General features: G+C 39.0%; 1 protein-coding gene across 8 annotated transcripts in view; it reads right to left on the bottom strand.

Moving 5' to 3' along the window:
- The window catches only part of CAMTA1 (calmodulin binding transcription activator 1), a 1,668,879-nt gene that overhangs the window by 589,006 nt on the left and 1,063,323 nt on the right, over positions 1–16,550 (bottom strand). The window lies entirely within an intron of this gene.

The following is a 16,550-nucleotide window of genomic DNA, read 5'->3' as shown; positions in this document are numbered from 1 at the left end:
ACATGCAGCATACACTATACTGGGTCCCTGTACCAAAGAACTGCACAGTGTCTCTCCCTCTCCATGCACTAAGGAACTGCACAGGGTCTGTCACTCTCCCTGCACTAAGGAACTGCACAGGGTCTCTCTCTCCCTGCACTAAGGAACTGCACAGGGTCTGTCACTAGGTCCCTGCCTAGCACATAGCTGAAGGGGCACAGGGTCCTTACCTAAGGGCCTGTCCATGTGACCACCCACCCTCACTAGTGGGGAGTCAGGGCCTCAACTCTAGTCTGGGGATTTCTGGCCTAGTGCAGAAGCTCGCATCTCTCTGTCCCCCTTCTTTCCCCCTCTGTATCCTTAGCCTGACTGACTTGTGTGCTTCACAGTCTGCTTCCTGACTCTGCACACAACATTGTATCCAATTCCCTGCTGCAGAGAATCTGCAAGTCTCAGTGGCTGGCTGGCTGCAGGTGACAGGGATCATAGGGCATTCCCCAGAGGCTGCTGAGAGATGTAGTCCACTCAGGACCTCTTTCCTATGGGGACCGCGTGCGCGATCTCTACTGTGCCTGTGCGAAACTGTAATGGCCGTCGCTATGCTTAACTGCGCCTGCGCAACCTCCCAGAGCTCCTGCACACTTGGAATGGCCACCGCTACCCTTGCCAAGCTCAGCTCATTGCGCGAACCTCGCGCCAACCACAACATGGCCGCCGCGGCTATCTGCGCATGCGCAACCCTTTGTGCATGTGCGAGCATCAGGACCCCTACGGCTCCGGCCCAGATAGCGGCGCCAACCGGGAGAAGTCACCGTCCCCTTCCCCCACTGCCACAGGGGTAAGGCAGGGGGCAAAGGAAGATCAGGGGAACCCCCTTACAGATGTCCAACGGTTTTTGAAGATATCTATTGTATCTGCCATCACAGTCTCCATGGGTAATGAATTCCACATTTTAACTGCCCTTACTGTAAAGATCCCTTTCCTGTGTTGTTAGTAAAATTTATTTTCCTCCAACCTTAAGGAATAACCTGGTGTGATTTCTACTACCCTTGCAATGAATATGTCTTTTGAAAGCTCCTTGTATTGACCCTGAATATATTTGTGTAAAGTTATCATATCCCCTCTTATACAGTATGCCTCTTTTCTAATGTAAACAAATCTAAATCAGCTAGCCTCTCCTCATAAGTGAGGAATAACCTTACATGTATCTTATTAAACCTTATCTGCCATTTACTTGCTCAAGTTTCCAGTCTATCCAAGTCATTCTGGAGAGAGAGTGTTGCATGTCAGTGAATAGAATCATTAATATTAATAGACAATGGAAGAGCAATATGTTACATGACTCTCCAATAGTGACGAGGTTACATTGCTCCAAATATATTGTATTGTCAGACAAGATACTTGACTAATATCCATAAATAGATATTTAATCTGTCAATATTTTTATCTTGTTTCCTGTTAATAAAATGAGACAAACACCAGCAAACATTTAGCCTTCTGTAATCACAGGTCACAGTTAGATGAACACAATACTGTAGTAAATGTGCGTTTTTAAAAGTTTTATTTATAGAGTTTCATTATTAGTCTATGTTAACAGCCAAGAAAGATGTCTTATGCATATCAACTGCCAGTCTAACTTGAGGTGAAATTAATCCTACAGTACTAGTACAGTAACATGACTGGTTGTGTACATTTCTCCCAATAATAGTCTGTTAAATGCTGGTTGCTAAGCATGGACAAAATAATTAACTGTTGCAAGAACATGATTCAGTGTATTCAGAATAGTTTGCGAGAGAGATCAATTTTGGTTACAGAAACAAAAATTAGATAATGGCTTTTTAATCTTGATTTGTTTTCTCACTTATCTGCTTTCCTTCATTAGGTTACAGGGTCATTTTCTTCTCTCAACTGTGATCCAGGAAAATAATCCAGTGCATCAGATCCATTCCCAGATGCATAAGTAGAGGGATCATGTGAGCATAGAGAGGGGAAGTTATTTGAGATCTCAATTATGTTATTTTAATCATGCATATTGTTTAATCATTAGCATGCTTGCATATATAACTTTGTAGGTACAATTACTTTCTTCTTCAATGTCATTTTGCAATGCCCATGGCACAAGGAAATAAAGTGTATTTTCTATGGTACTCTTTTAAATATTTACTGTGTTCTTGGCTCAATCTTTATCTAAATTCTTTTGTAGTATCTATAAAAGTATTTTGAATTCATTTTTAAGTAATGAATGCATAATTAACCAAAAAAGATTAACATCAGAGACAATAAGTATCTGATGAGAATGAATTTCAAGACCCGGCAAAACATATCGATGTTTCAGAGAAAAAGATTAAGTAAGATGTTTACTTTAAGGATGACTGAATTTTTCTAAGGCCAATTATGTTAGTCAGCTGTTTTTTGATGGGACAAGACGCTATATGGGATTTGCTTTGGATTCTGACACAGACCCATTGCAGAAGGGTTAAGTATTCACAGGGTAGAAGCACATTTCGGCTATGTACATTATGTAAACCCCATTGTTTAAAACATGTAATACTACTTAATTACATTTCAGTACAAATACTTTTATGCTATATTGGATGACCATTGTTTGAGGAATTTTTGACATTTAGATCTGCACTCCAGTTTCCCATTATGATATTCTCAGTGCATATAGATGGTAAATATTTAAATAAATGTTTATTTATATATAGCAATGCAAATTTTAAAAACATATCCGCTGCAAATGATCTTTTTTTTTAAATAAGTCTACAATAATGAATTACTTTGTGTGGTGCAGATATCCTTGTACGCAAGTATAAGAAAGATGTAAACCGTAAGATTATTAAAGGATACAATTGGCATCAATATTCTTGCATTCAAACCTGGCAACCTTCAGTAGGAACAGCCTGCGTTGAGTCAGCTCCATTAGGTATTGTCTAGAGTCTAAACCCTCATTTATTTGCATCAATAATACATTTGAAGGATTTATCTAGCTTGCAAATGTGAATTCATTTATTGGTCCAATAAGCAAGAAAGAACTGTGACCAAGTAAGTCTTTCATTTTACAGGTTGACTGGTGTACTGGGGACAGCTCCCTGCAATCTGCACAGACTTCATCAAAAATATTTACATAAGTGCAATAGGTCTGCTTTCCATGAAATGAGTTTGTAATTGTAGGAACCAATAACACATACAAATGTATCGTTTCTATTAAGAATTGAGTTGAGGGAGTTGAAAACTCTCTCTCAGTTCCACTCCCAAATGCATAAAAACATTACTACAGAAGTCTGGTTATGCAAGGCTAAGGTAGCAGGTAGCAGTGTCTTCCTTACCAAGAAGTGGTGATACCATATATTTAAACATTGACATTTGCATTCTGAACACTGATACTTCAAGAAAATCAAAACAATTGTGTGGCGGGGGGTGTTATAGGAGCGTAAAGGTATAGTAGATATTAATAAGTTTAGTTTTTTTCATGCTTAATTTATATTATATAGATGATTTGACAGGTATGGTATTCAGAGTTTTAAATATGTTTTATATATATTATTTTTTGTATACATATACATCATTCTACTATGTATGTTTAATTATTGTATTTATATTGTTTCATATTATTCAAAAACTAAGAAAAAGATTAAAAAAACCAGCACCCCAATTTCACCTTGGAAGGTATTCTTTGGTCCAGACCCCAAATCTCCGTTTTTGACATTATGAGGTGTTAACTTAATTTACGGCATCATTACTTGACAACGAGTACCTTCAAAACAAACTAACACAGTGTTTAGTTCAATTTTCAAATGCAACAGGCCCTTGCATTGCTAAAATGGATGTTAGTACTAATGTTATGCAAAAGAGGTGTTCCCTCAAATAATGCCTACCCGCAGAGCTCCGTTATAGTTAATATATGGATTCAGGGCCTCAGTCTCTGACCTATGTTTGACGCTACATCACAGATTTGTAATATTAACTAAATTATTTATATTATATAAATATATTCTCTACTTTGTCAGGCTCAACACCCAATCATTTGCCAATGAATTTTCATATGTAGAAAACTCTGATTGGATCGGACTGTTTTCAATATTAACGAAATTATAAAAACATCTATTTCACGTATTCACAAATGACTGTTAAGTTTAGCTATTTTAGGCTTGGTGGGACTTGAATCTGTGATCTCTGTTACTCAGGGCAGCAACTCTAGCAGCTAGCCAGATCAGCACCTGGATAGTTCCACTTTCTCAGAGTGCTTTTGAGTTCTGCTGCTGCTGATTCACTCAGCTGGTCCAGATCAGCCCTGACTGACACACCTCTTGCTTCTTATTTAAGGACAGCCTCCTCCAGTTCTTTTCTGGATCACCTAATTTGCTTGGCTACTGTTACTCTTGTATCCTGCTACTAGTTGGTAGACAAGCAAAAATCCAAAAAAGGGGCACCAATCAACTCACCAGGTAGAGAAAAAATAAAAAAAAGTTTAGTAGTTACATATTAAAAAACAAAAAACATGAAAACATAACAGGACAATTCTCCCACGCGTTTCAGGCTATGCAGCCCTTTCTCAAGCTGCATAGCCTGAAATACGTGGGAGAATTGACCATGTTATGTTCATTTTTTTGTTTTTTAATATGTAACTAATAAACTTTTTTATTTTTTCTCTACCTGGTGAGTTGATCGTGCCCCTTTTTTGGATTTTTGCTCGTCTACCAATTTTTCTTTACACTCGTTGATTTACTATTGGAAGTGACGCACATCCGCAGCGCAGGTATTCCGGATACACGTGACATACTACGGAGGGACGCCGACTACAGACAGGACCCTCCACATGTAGCAGCAGATGGAGTAGCAACAAGGAGCTTTCCCGGATGGATTGCAGCTCATCACCATTGAGGCTCCAGCACTCGGGATCTCCGTAACTACTTCCAGAGGAGGCAGGTATCCATTACTATACAGCCGGAACTACAGGGGATGCAGAAGTTAGGACCGGGAACGGCATAGTGGATCGAGGCAACAGAGGTACTGTTTATATACTACTTCACTGTCTCTACCAGTTCCCCTTTCAGTGTTCATTTTTCTCCTCTGGTTTCCTCATCCTCCATCACCCAGTGACATCATTCCATATACTCTTTCCCTAACCTGCTTGAAGCTGCGGATGACAAATCCTTACTGCATTATTTAAATTAATTTGCATGGATATTTATTTGAGTTTCTTGGTTCACCTTGAATACTCACATTTTGTGCTATTTTTTGGAGCTGGGAGTAGTTTTCATCTATACGTCCTGCTACAAGTTGCCTGCCTTGGCCGTGCCTGCCTGGACACATGCCCACTCTACCTGCCTGCTGTTTGCCTTGACCAGTGCTTGTCTGACCCTGCATCATCCTGTTGCCCCTGACTGGGTCTTACCAGACCTGTCCAGGTCCAGCCATTGGAATCTATCTCTCTGGATAGAGCCAGCAGCGATGGGCCTGACAAGCTCCTTGAGACGTAAGGCTATACATTATATATATATATACACATACATACATACATATATATCTTGCTCCTTTATGGATACAAATAAAATAAACCATTTACATCATCACAAAAAAAAACAGAATATCGTATGAAAGAACTAATGAACTGCAATACACAATTTGTAGTTTATTTGTTAAAGTGTTTGCAATAAACAATATGACGGACGTACGATCAGACCACTAAAAACAAGGTTTTTAGAACAGAGGAGGAACATCCTGGCTGGCTTTCATCGACACGGATTATCAAGGCTTTTTTTGGAACATCATAGCAAATAAAATACAGGACTAGAAATTAAGGGAATTGAGGTACTTACCCACAGATAATAAAGATGGTGATAGGTTATTACAGTTACGCCAAAGAGAATCATATTGGATACATGAGCTGAGAACTCTCCAACCGTATGGACTTAATCTGGATATAGACTTGGCTGCATTTTTATAAAATGGTATAACCCTTTCTAGATCGTTTAAATGTTAATATTTTATCTTGCCTCTTATTCATTTTTTTATTATATTAACATTTTCATAATAGTTATGGGTGTGTACTGGTTGCCCTTTTCACGACTGATGTGATATATCCCAATATAGGTTTATTTCTTTCCACACATTAACAGATGCTTTAGTTTTTCCAGCTTTTAGCATTTGTTTTCTATATCTAGATCATTACATTCTTTGTCATTCTCATATACTTTTTTCCCCCTCCTTCCCATCCTTGGCTTTTACAATGTTGCCTGTTATCTGCACTTATAATACATTTGTATTTTGATATGTATATTTGCTATTAATGTGGTTCAGTGTAACACAAGTCAGTACAACTGTTGTATATTTAATGCATTATGCATCCCATATTTCATGACTTTTATGTTTAAAAGATAGGTAATCTACTGTATTTGTGCAGTCTGTTTAAAAGACCTATTTAAATCATTGACTGCTCATTGAAAGGTATCCCTTGATGAAGTGACTGTGACATCACGAAACGTGTAGGACGCCTGCACGCAGTTCTCAATTTGGATACATGCTGCCAAGAACGAACAGATTCCCCAGCACTACCAAGACAACTCAGTGTTGTCTGCGGGTTGGTGCGGAACCTCACGGATCTTCACAAGTCAGGTTTTTTGCTGCTGATACTATTGCTTGGTAGTTCTATGGGAGTTCCCCTCACATCATGAGAATCTTAATTGTCAGAAAAGCAGGACTATACGGGCAGTTAAATCAGCTCTCAATACCTACTACTGAGTCTCACGCTTACCATCAGCCCCTGCATTATGGAGCACAAGAGAGAGATACTCCATAGGATTTAGCTACCACATAGCGCTACCGTCTACTACCCAGATAAGCACTCAGTTCTCTTATACTCTTTTATTTAAGTGGTCTATCTTTTAATCTGTGCTTGATCTCACTATAATAAATGTATTTCACTATAAGGCACTCCTCGGATGCACATCTTTTCTAGACACTTAATTATATGTGTGTGTGTGTGTGTGTGTGTGTGTGTGTGTGTGTGTGTGTGTGTGTGTGTGTGTGTGTGTGTGTGTGTGTCTTAGGCACCATCAAAATAGATTGTAAGCTTTTAGGATTAGTGTACAAATGTGCCTGTAAAATCTTCCTTCAGTGATGACAGTGATGCACTGTAGGTTAAACTGTCAGCACTATACAACAATAAATGATTATTGTTAGCAGTTTCCTTCCTAATGGCCATTATTCTCTTCTAAATCTACAACTATAGAAAAGCTTTGAAGGAAATCTCAAAAGAAGGAATATTTGTATACTTGTGATCCTATAAGCACACCTGTTGTGTTTATGACACAATGTCGCCCTGTATCCCCTGTTGCAGCTGTAATGATGTGTATTTTCACGCCTCATCAGAAGCAGAACTCATTTATTAGTTTTTACACTTGATTCAGATAAATAGCGTATACTTGTACCGTTCATATATTTACAAGGAAAATGACATATTAAGCTATTAGTTATAAGTCATGACACAACATTTAATAGCCCCAAATCTCATAGACTAAAGTACACTTCAACCTGCTAGAGACTCCAATAAATGGTGACATCCATTTGAATCTACATTTGCAGAAGACTTAACTAATTCTACTTGTCTTTTTTTTGCTATGCAAATAAATATTTTTTTTTTACTTCACAGTTGTTTCGAGGTGCTTCTAAAATCAGTGAGAGCGTTTGTAATTAGAACAATGCATTGATTCCAGTCTCTTTACATTGGTAACAAAAGTAAATGGTAATCACAAGTAAGACATAGGGGAGTTTGGGACTGCAAATTGTTTTATAACCCCTCAGATAAACAGCCAGTCACATATCAATACAGGTCACGAAGGAACATCCATGATTACAAAAACCTATTGGGATGAATATCGTACTTTACTAGCAGCGCATCTTTCTTTTATATTGTTTTGAAGTGCTCGGAATATACATTATTATTCTCATTTTGCTACCAGTTATTGCAAAGCAACATACAAAATTACACTGAGAAACAACAAACTGCTTTTGTTAACTTGCAATCTCCATACAAATTATCTAGTTTTCAAGCAGTTGCCTTTTCCATGCAGGAAACCCTTTAGGGAAAGCAAAACATTAATTTGACTTTTTCAAGGGCAGTACATAGCTATCCCTTTACATTCGTGATAAAGGTCATAAATATTACTTCAGGCAAAACTGTGTTTTCCAACAGTACCAAATAGTAACATTCAAAACACTTGTAAAATACAATTAGCATATATCTTGGTTATGTACAGTACCAGCAAATAATGCTTATAAAAGCAAATGTAGTAATAATAATAAAAATAAAAAAAAGCCTCTAGTCTTGTTACATTTAAAGGTGCAGTACCACTTTGCAACCCACTATGTTTTGGAGCTGCAAGAAAATTGAATATCTTTAAAGATTCAGACCTGGAAGCATACTCTAAAAAGCACACCACACCACCAACAGATATAAACTCATAACTCTGTATCTTTTACACAAAACTTGTATAAAACTTGGTTTGCAAAACGCTTCTTGTTTTGGAAACACCCATAAAGGTAGTTTTATCCAGTTTCTAATGCAGATTTAGGATATAAACCATGCATTTGGGAATATGAATTCAGAATTTAACAAGGGGCGTGCTCTGATGTCAGACATATGAATTCTCATCTTTCATGCTCCAACGACCTCTTTGGAAGGGATCGGATATTGCTACCGTATGTGGTAACATATAGTAATCCTGCTTTTACCCTTTATTTGATTAACTGTCTAAATATATGTTACTGTATGTTTTTGTAATAATCATTTTTTTCTGTAACTTAAGCATTGTACTGCTTTTGTATATTAATTCTAAAATGTAATAAGTATTGTCTTTTGGACTCTGATTGAAATTTGCACTTTTTGCAAGAGAGTGATTGCATTTGTAGACACATTTTGCAACAATATATTTTGGGTGTTAATTACATATTTGTCTTAGTAAACAGGGACCAAGGACGCTAGCAATTATACTTTTCTGAATCCCTGATGGCGACAGCATTACACAGTGATTTTTGATGGATTGAGGGAAGATATTACACATTTTAGGGTCCCTTCATGAAGATAAATGTGTCAGCTGGATAGCTGTGTGTATTAACTCTTGCCACATTTTACAAGTCACATGCTCACAGGTGGGTCGTCCGTGACAGTGCTAGATACACTAAGCTCCATTAAATCAGGGCAAATAACGTTAGATTACCTAGTAACAGATGTTATTTTCCCTGAGTTTAACGCATATCCACAAATATAATTATATGCAAAAACAATGAGAGACTATTTTACTGGACTGCCAAATGTCTTATATACAGTAAAATACCTCCCCAAACAAAGCCTGTTTAAATGTGTATTTGGGGAGATATATATGACTCGAAAAAATAGACTCTCTCTATTCTCTCTCTCTCACCCATACATTTCTGGATGGGAATAACGCTATTTAGGTAAGACCTACGTTAACCTAAATCACCTGTACTGGATATGCAATGTTGGGGGAATGCCTCTATTGCATATCATTAGCACTAACGGGCAGACAAATGTCATCATATGTTATATAAAAGAGTTAAAATGGGTTAATGTTAGGTTATTGCCTTTAGTGGATAGGCATTACTAGTATCCTAACATTAATTTAGGTTAGTGTTAAGTTAAATAGCCTGATTGAGCTTAGTGTATCAGGGCCCATGAGAGCTGGATTTTGCCATTTGTGTATTCCGTGTGATTAGGCTAATAACCTCTTTAATTTTATTTGGCTTTCTCCCATACACCTTTCATGGTAACTGATAATATTTAAGACCAGAAAGATTACCTTGGCACACTCACAGGAATTCTCCGCAAATCAATTTGTGGTGTACATCGTAGTCAACCCATCCAATGACCACCTAGTCAGCATACAGGTAAATAAAAGACGACAGCATACACAGGACTAAACCACTTCAGTGATCTCACAGCAATGTATTTAGTTCTCTGTGCAGAGACATATAACAGCCATATTTCATGGGGGACAATCACCCTTCAGGACCCAACGAATGTTGGGTTTGTCTCTCCCTAAACGTTGTGGCTGTAGTTTGTCTCTGCACTGAGGACTAAATAAATTACTGAGATAAATTGCTGAAGTGGTTAAATCCCTTGTATGCAGTCATATTTTGTCTACCTGTAAACTGATAACATTTAACAAATAATGTTATTAACTGACATTTCTGCATATAACTGATGTATATTTGTAAATATTGATGCTATTATTGTTCATTACTGCTTTTTACGGGTGGTTCTTGCACATACATATAATTACTAGATGAGATTTGTGACATACTGTACTATAATACTCCACGTTGATTGTATGCAGTATTGTGCTAATTCACTGTTACTAATAAGTATGATCCATCGTGAGATTAATTCAGTTAAATTTCTCTCAAAGTTTCCCATTACCTATCATCAATTCGCTTTGTGGAATAGTCTCACCAGATGTTGCTTTCAGTTATTTATTTGATTTTGCAGCCTCTTTGGAGCACCATCTGGACAGCTTGAATGCATAGCTTTGTCTAAACATCTCTTGAGACTATCACCTCTACACTATTTTACTTTTTAATACTATTGCAAGGCAAAACAATGTATCCTGTTACAAGTATACAAAGCTATCAATTATTACCCAACAACCAAAGAAGACTAAGTTACTGGCATGTAATCCAATCGTAAATTTGAGAATGGATTTGAAGAGGGTATTTTCAGTAAAAGAAGTAATTCCCATACACATCAGTGTCCAGAGAAGGTGCACTCACAGTACTTGAAGGAAAACGCCACAGTTGCACAGCAACAACAGTCCAGTATAAATACAAAAAACGCAGATAATTAGAAAAATAATCTTGACAAAGGTTGTTGTGTGAACCGAAACGTTGATCCCTGTTTATTAAACATCTTTTTCTACCTTGAAGACCACCGGAGTGCCACAACATTCTTCTTCTTTTTCAAACTATTGGTCAATACAGGGAAATTATGTTTGCCATATTATTCTAGCTGAATACATGCACCAAAGAAACACGTTGACATCTAATTTTTTCTAAAAAACTTTAAATATCCTGACTAAGTAGACAATGTATGTCACCATTCTTGAGATCACATTGAAGTGGACCACTGTCTTCTTAAATAAGGTGTTGCACATAATTTGGCAGAGAAACACGAAAACCTCCACTGTCACTTGGCACCTTGGTCATATACTCCCTTGGTCTCAGACCACACTACACATAACAATACAAGTAAAAAAAAAAGGTAACGATTGATTGAGAGTAAAGTCATTCTCACACCCGTTTGAAGAGGTACATTGTGTGCATGTAGTATGTGCAGTATTTTGTGGAATTCATTAAAAACTATGTTAATAGAATGTAATGAGTAAACCTCATACGTGACAATTGTTTGTTAACGGTTGATCTATTTTGCTTTATCATTAAAGAAAAAATCTGTGCTATTTGATTCATTTCTTTACATTGTTTGACCTGGGGGTTCCGCTGAAGTTACCACTGTTGATTTATCCCTAAAATATTCACCTCTGACATACAAACACATTCGGGACTTTGAAAGCTACCGGTAGGAAGATGCCGATGAGCCAACCAGTAACTGTGGCTTATGAGGTAAGTGTTCCTAATTGACATGGATAGCTTACTTGTGCATTGGTCAACTATGAAAATGATATAATGTATCTGGAATAGGTGGGTGGGTGGTCTACTGGGCTGAGATCACCTCAATCTTAATTTGGGAGAACTCAGTTTCAAACCTTTAAAAAAGCAAGGGGTGGGGCAGAGAGAGACATGGGGGAAGTCAACAGAGGGGATTAAAAAATATATATTAAACATAAATCTATACTAGTCACCATATATGCTGTATTTGTAGAAGGTTGCTATTAGTTACTGTACCGGACGACAAGTAGAGATGGTGAATTTTATTGCGTATTTCGTGCCACCAATTCCTTTTATAAGCCTAAGGCACTAATAATAATAACAGCATGTTCTTGTATAGCGCTGCTAGTTATACTAACCTAAGAAATGTAATGGTGTCAGATCCAACAGGACTTGAACCACAAACCACAGCTTTTCTAGGCAGCAACTTTTGAGCTGCACAAACATGTAGCTAATCCAGGTATTAGCATATCTCATAGGTATCTCAGGTGTTCTTCACAAGGAAACAATGTCAATCAGGTAGTGCAAATGGTCTGCTCCTAAAGAAAGCCTGGGGGGAGGGAGCTACTACAGATATATGCACTCATTTTGGTGCTACATATAAAATGTGCACAAAAATGTCTACAGTATAACAGAACAGGAATAAAAATATTCACTGTTTCATCTGCCAGAGTGCCAGACACATACTTAATTGAAATACTTTATTTTACAATAAATAAAACTCTACAAACTGCAGGAAGCTATTCCACTTGTTTCCTACAGCACACAATGTGTTATTGGGTTGACAAGTCTAAGGCACCTTATGAGGAATGGGGTGTAGTGTCAGACCAACAGGATCAGAAGTTGAACCCACACAACATCTGTTAATCAGGAAAACAGCTCTAGCAGTGTGAGCTAAACCAGCTGATGGCTAGCATTACTGTCACAGAATACTTAGTTTTTACCTCTCCTTCTCACTGAGTGCTCACACCTGTACAATGCACTTTACCCTCTTCCGGGATAGAGAAGTATATCTAATTTGCAATATTCTGCTATGAAACACCTTCTAGTGCGGGAAGACACCTTACAGTTTATTTATTTGAATAGACTGTAATGTATTGCACCACTGAAAGTGCAATGTGGCAGAACACTGCTTAGTAAATATGGTCTACTGTCTTCATCCTTTAAAAGTGTAGCCCTGTATACCCCCCATCTCTGGAAACATGTTGTTGCTACTGATGTCTGTGTTGCAGTCATACCTGTAAGGGTCCAGGAGAGCTGAGTGTCCGCGATGTTGTGGGGTAACAGGACAGGCTTTTGGTGATCCTTAGGTTCTTTCCATGTGGTGACAGCACCTCCAGTCACAGCAGGATGCAGTATAACAGTCCCTACCATGACAGTCTTACTCCTATACTTCAGGCTAATAGACTGCAACTCAGCCAGAAGTACATAAACGGGATCTTTATTTGATGCAGCCACTGCAGATAGTATAACAGCATTGCATATAGTAGAGAAGGGGGTTCAGGCCCTTGGATGGTTCTGGCCAGCAGATAATATGATTAGGCCTTGTACTAAGCACAGATCTTGGCTCCTCCACCCATGCAGGGCTGAAGGGAACTCCAACACACACGCTCCTCTCCCCAGGAGGGGCGGAGGAGAACTGACTCCTATAATTTAGAACAGCCTCCCTAATGCAAAAGGGGAGGGCACAGGGTCTGCACCATGATACTGCACCGACACACTTTATTCGAGCAAATACCCAGTATGTACCTGGCAGATACCTGGAATGCGCCGCTCCTCACCTCTGACAAGCCCCGTTGCGTTTGCCTTCCCAGCCTGGGTTCATGCCTGGCTGACGGGCGGCTGATCTGTTAAATGATAATGATTAGGATTTAATAGGCTGCAATGCTTCGCGTGTCTACCAGATGGCATAAATTCATGAATTGTAATGCAGTATATATATATATACTGTGCAGTATTGCAGCCAGCGGGAATAAAATGATTCAATCCCTGCCTGGAAAATACCTCAATGCACTCGGGCAGAAAACAGTCACAAACCTCAATACACCCGGGTATACCCGAATTCGTGGGACTAGCCGAGCTCGAATAAAGTGTGTCGCCAGTGTAGGCTGCAACACCAGTGTCACCACCTCTCCTGACACTCAGGGAGGCTGCGTGAGGGTGGCAAACCCCACAGGATAGCCTGTCACTGTCTGTACCTAGGAGACCTTACGTGACAGGGGGCAGACAGATAGCTGGACCAGCCATGGCTATATAAGATTAGAAGTACTAACTCGAGTAACCAGGTTATTATGTTATATTACTTTCTCTCTGGATCTGCTTTATTTGCTGTGCATCACCTTGTTTTTACTTGTGTGTGTATGTCAGAAAACCAGTGTTTTATTTTATCTCCCCTGTCCTCAGTAACTCATAGCCCTCAGTAGTATTATTTTGTGCTTGAAATCCTTTAAAGGTTAAAGTCAACAATATAAATATCCATTGGAGGTATGCTAGTACAAGACAGTGATGCACTGATAGCCATCAGCTGGTTTTGCTCACACTGCAATTGCTGCAGCCTGGAAAAGCAGTGGTAGTGGGTTCTAGAACTTCTATTCCTGTTGGGTCTGACACCATTACACTATTACAATTAGGTCGGTGCCTAAGGCTTAGCAACTCTATATAGTTGGTATGGAAAGCCTTTTAGGAAGTGTGGGATGGTACTCATTTAAATATACTTTGCATAGCCATTAGCATACTCATATCTAGTATTCAATGTGGATTTGAATTAATCTGCTCTGCATTTTTAGTACCCAATCCGCAGACAAATTTGGTTTAAACAATCCGCGGAATTCCGGGAAACGGATTTGGACTGGTTTTCCCATCTCTAATGACAAGTGCCCAAAAGTAAAAACATATTTCTTACACCGTTCAACTAAATTAATAAAAATTGAGACCTGAATCAAAATAAAAAATAGGCAAAGGCAAATTCCAAAAGTTTTGGAAATTGGGAGTGTGGCGGAGTGCAAGCATTATATCAATAATAATACATAGAGCTGACGTCTACTTAATTTATTCTTCTATTTTCTGTACCTTTGTAATATAGTAGATATCTGCATTTGAGCTCAATAAGGTCTTCATTATTTCTTCGAACCTCAGTAAAACCAACAATATCCCATTTAATCTTCTGCCTGTGCTGTATGGATGTGAAACTTGAACCCTAAATGTGAAGATACTATCATTTGGAAGCTTCAGACAACTCAAAGTATGGAGAGATGTATACTGGGTATTCAGGGTTGCCGACAGGGGGGATAGAGCTGTGACAATTGTTCCGAGTCCGGTGGCTGCAGGGGGCCTGGCTGTCGGCACTGGAAGTTGGGCCCGGTCAGTGGTCGGGCCCAATTTCTGTCCCTGGATGCTAGGCCTCAATTTGCTGCCAGGCTCCAGCTCTCTCCAGCTGCTGCTGTGGGTTAATTGAGTGTGGTGAGAGGGGGGGGGGGGCTCCCATGGCCATTGACATGGGGGGCCCTGGTATAAACTAGAGTCCTGTGCCCTGGGAAAGCTGTCAGAAGCCCTGTGGATATTACCTGAAGAGACATGAAAAAGAATAAATGGGTTCAAAAGCAAACAGAATTCTGTGACATTATTACAAGGATGTAGAAATTAAAATGGCAGTGGGCTGGTCCGATCGCAAGAAATAACCATCATGAGATGAAGATGGTACTGAATAGCAAGGGATGTCAAAAGATCAAGATGGAGGAAGAAATTAGTACATTTGCTGTAGTAACGCAGAGAAGAGGGGCTTATAACTACAGTACTAAGGAAATCATTGGGGAGGCCTACATGTATATGTATATATATATATATATATATATATATACAGGCATACCCCGCATTAACGTACGCAATGGGACCGGAGCATGTATATAAAGCGAAAATGAACATAAAGTGAAGCACTACCTTTTCCCACTTATCGATGCATGTATTGTACTGCAATCATCATATACGTGCATAACTGATGTAAATAATGCATTTGTAACAGGCTCTATAGTCTCCCTGCTTGCGCACAGCTTTGGTACAGGTAGGGAGCTGGGATTGCTGTTCAGGACGTGCTGACAGGCGCATGCGTGAGCTGCCGTTTACCTATTGGGCGATATGTACTTACTCGCGAGTGTACTTAAAGTGAGTGTACTTAAAGCGGGTTATGCCTGTCTGTATATATATATATATATATATATATATATTTATATATTTATTCCTAATAACTACTATTTTCACTTAAAAGTTTAATAGGGAGTTAGGGGGTGAATCATATTAAGGCCCCTAGTTAAATGTTGCAAGTTCATCAGGATGTAAATGTTGCAAACTGTTTAGGCAGGTGCTTGGCCACTCCTTACTTCCAGAATATGCTGGAAAGGTCACCGGAATTAGGATGACTCAGTGTAAAATAAATCCGTCCCTATTCTGTCCCAGTTACAGGGGTAGACCAGTGATGTCACTAGAGGGGGATAAATAGAGTGGCCCTGCGCTCTTTCCCAAGGCATTTAAATTAAATGTCGGGCGATCGCATGAGACCTCTGTAACCTGAATTTACCTTGATTCAGAAGGCTGCTGGGACGCTTCGCCATGACAACCGTGCGTCAAATGATGCCGGCACAAGAGGTGAGGGGGGCAAAAACATGGGGGGAGAAGGCAGGGGGGCGCAGCTCTAATAGCTTGTGCGCCCCTGCTCTATGTAACACACAACAAATTGTATATAATCTCTGATTTGCTGTACAACTGTTATATCTGAAGAAGAACCCTGTGAGGTTCAAAATCTTGTACACGTATATCTTTTGTTGCTCCAATAAAAGGTATTAAATTACCTATTTCTTTCCTGTTTTTACATTATTAAGGGACCAATGCAGCATTTG

The sequence above is a fragment of the Ascaphus truei genome, chromosome 6, assembly GCF_040206685.1.
Source record: "Ascaphus truei isolate aAscTru1 chromosome 6, aAscTru1.hap1, whole genome shotgun sequence".
Classification (NCBI taxonomy): Eukaryota; Metazoa; Chordata; class Amphibia; order Anura; family Ascaphidae; genus Ascaphus; species Ascaphus truei.
Note: the sequence above shows the minus strand (reverse complement) of the source record. Positions and strands in the feature narration are given on the sequence as shown.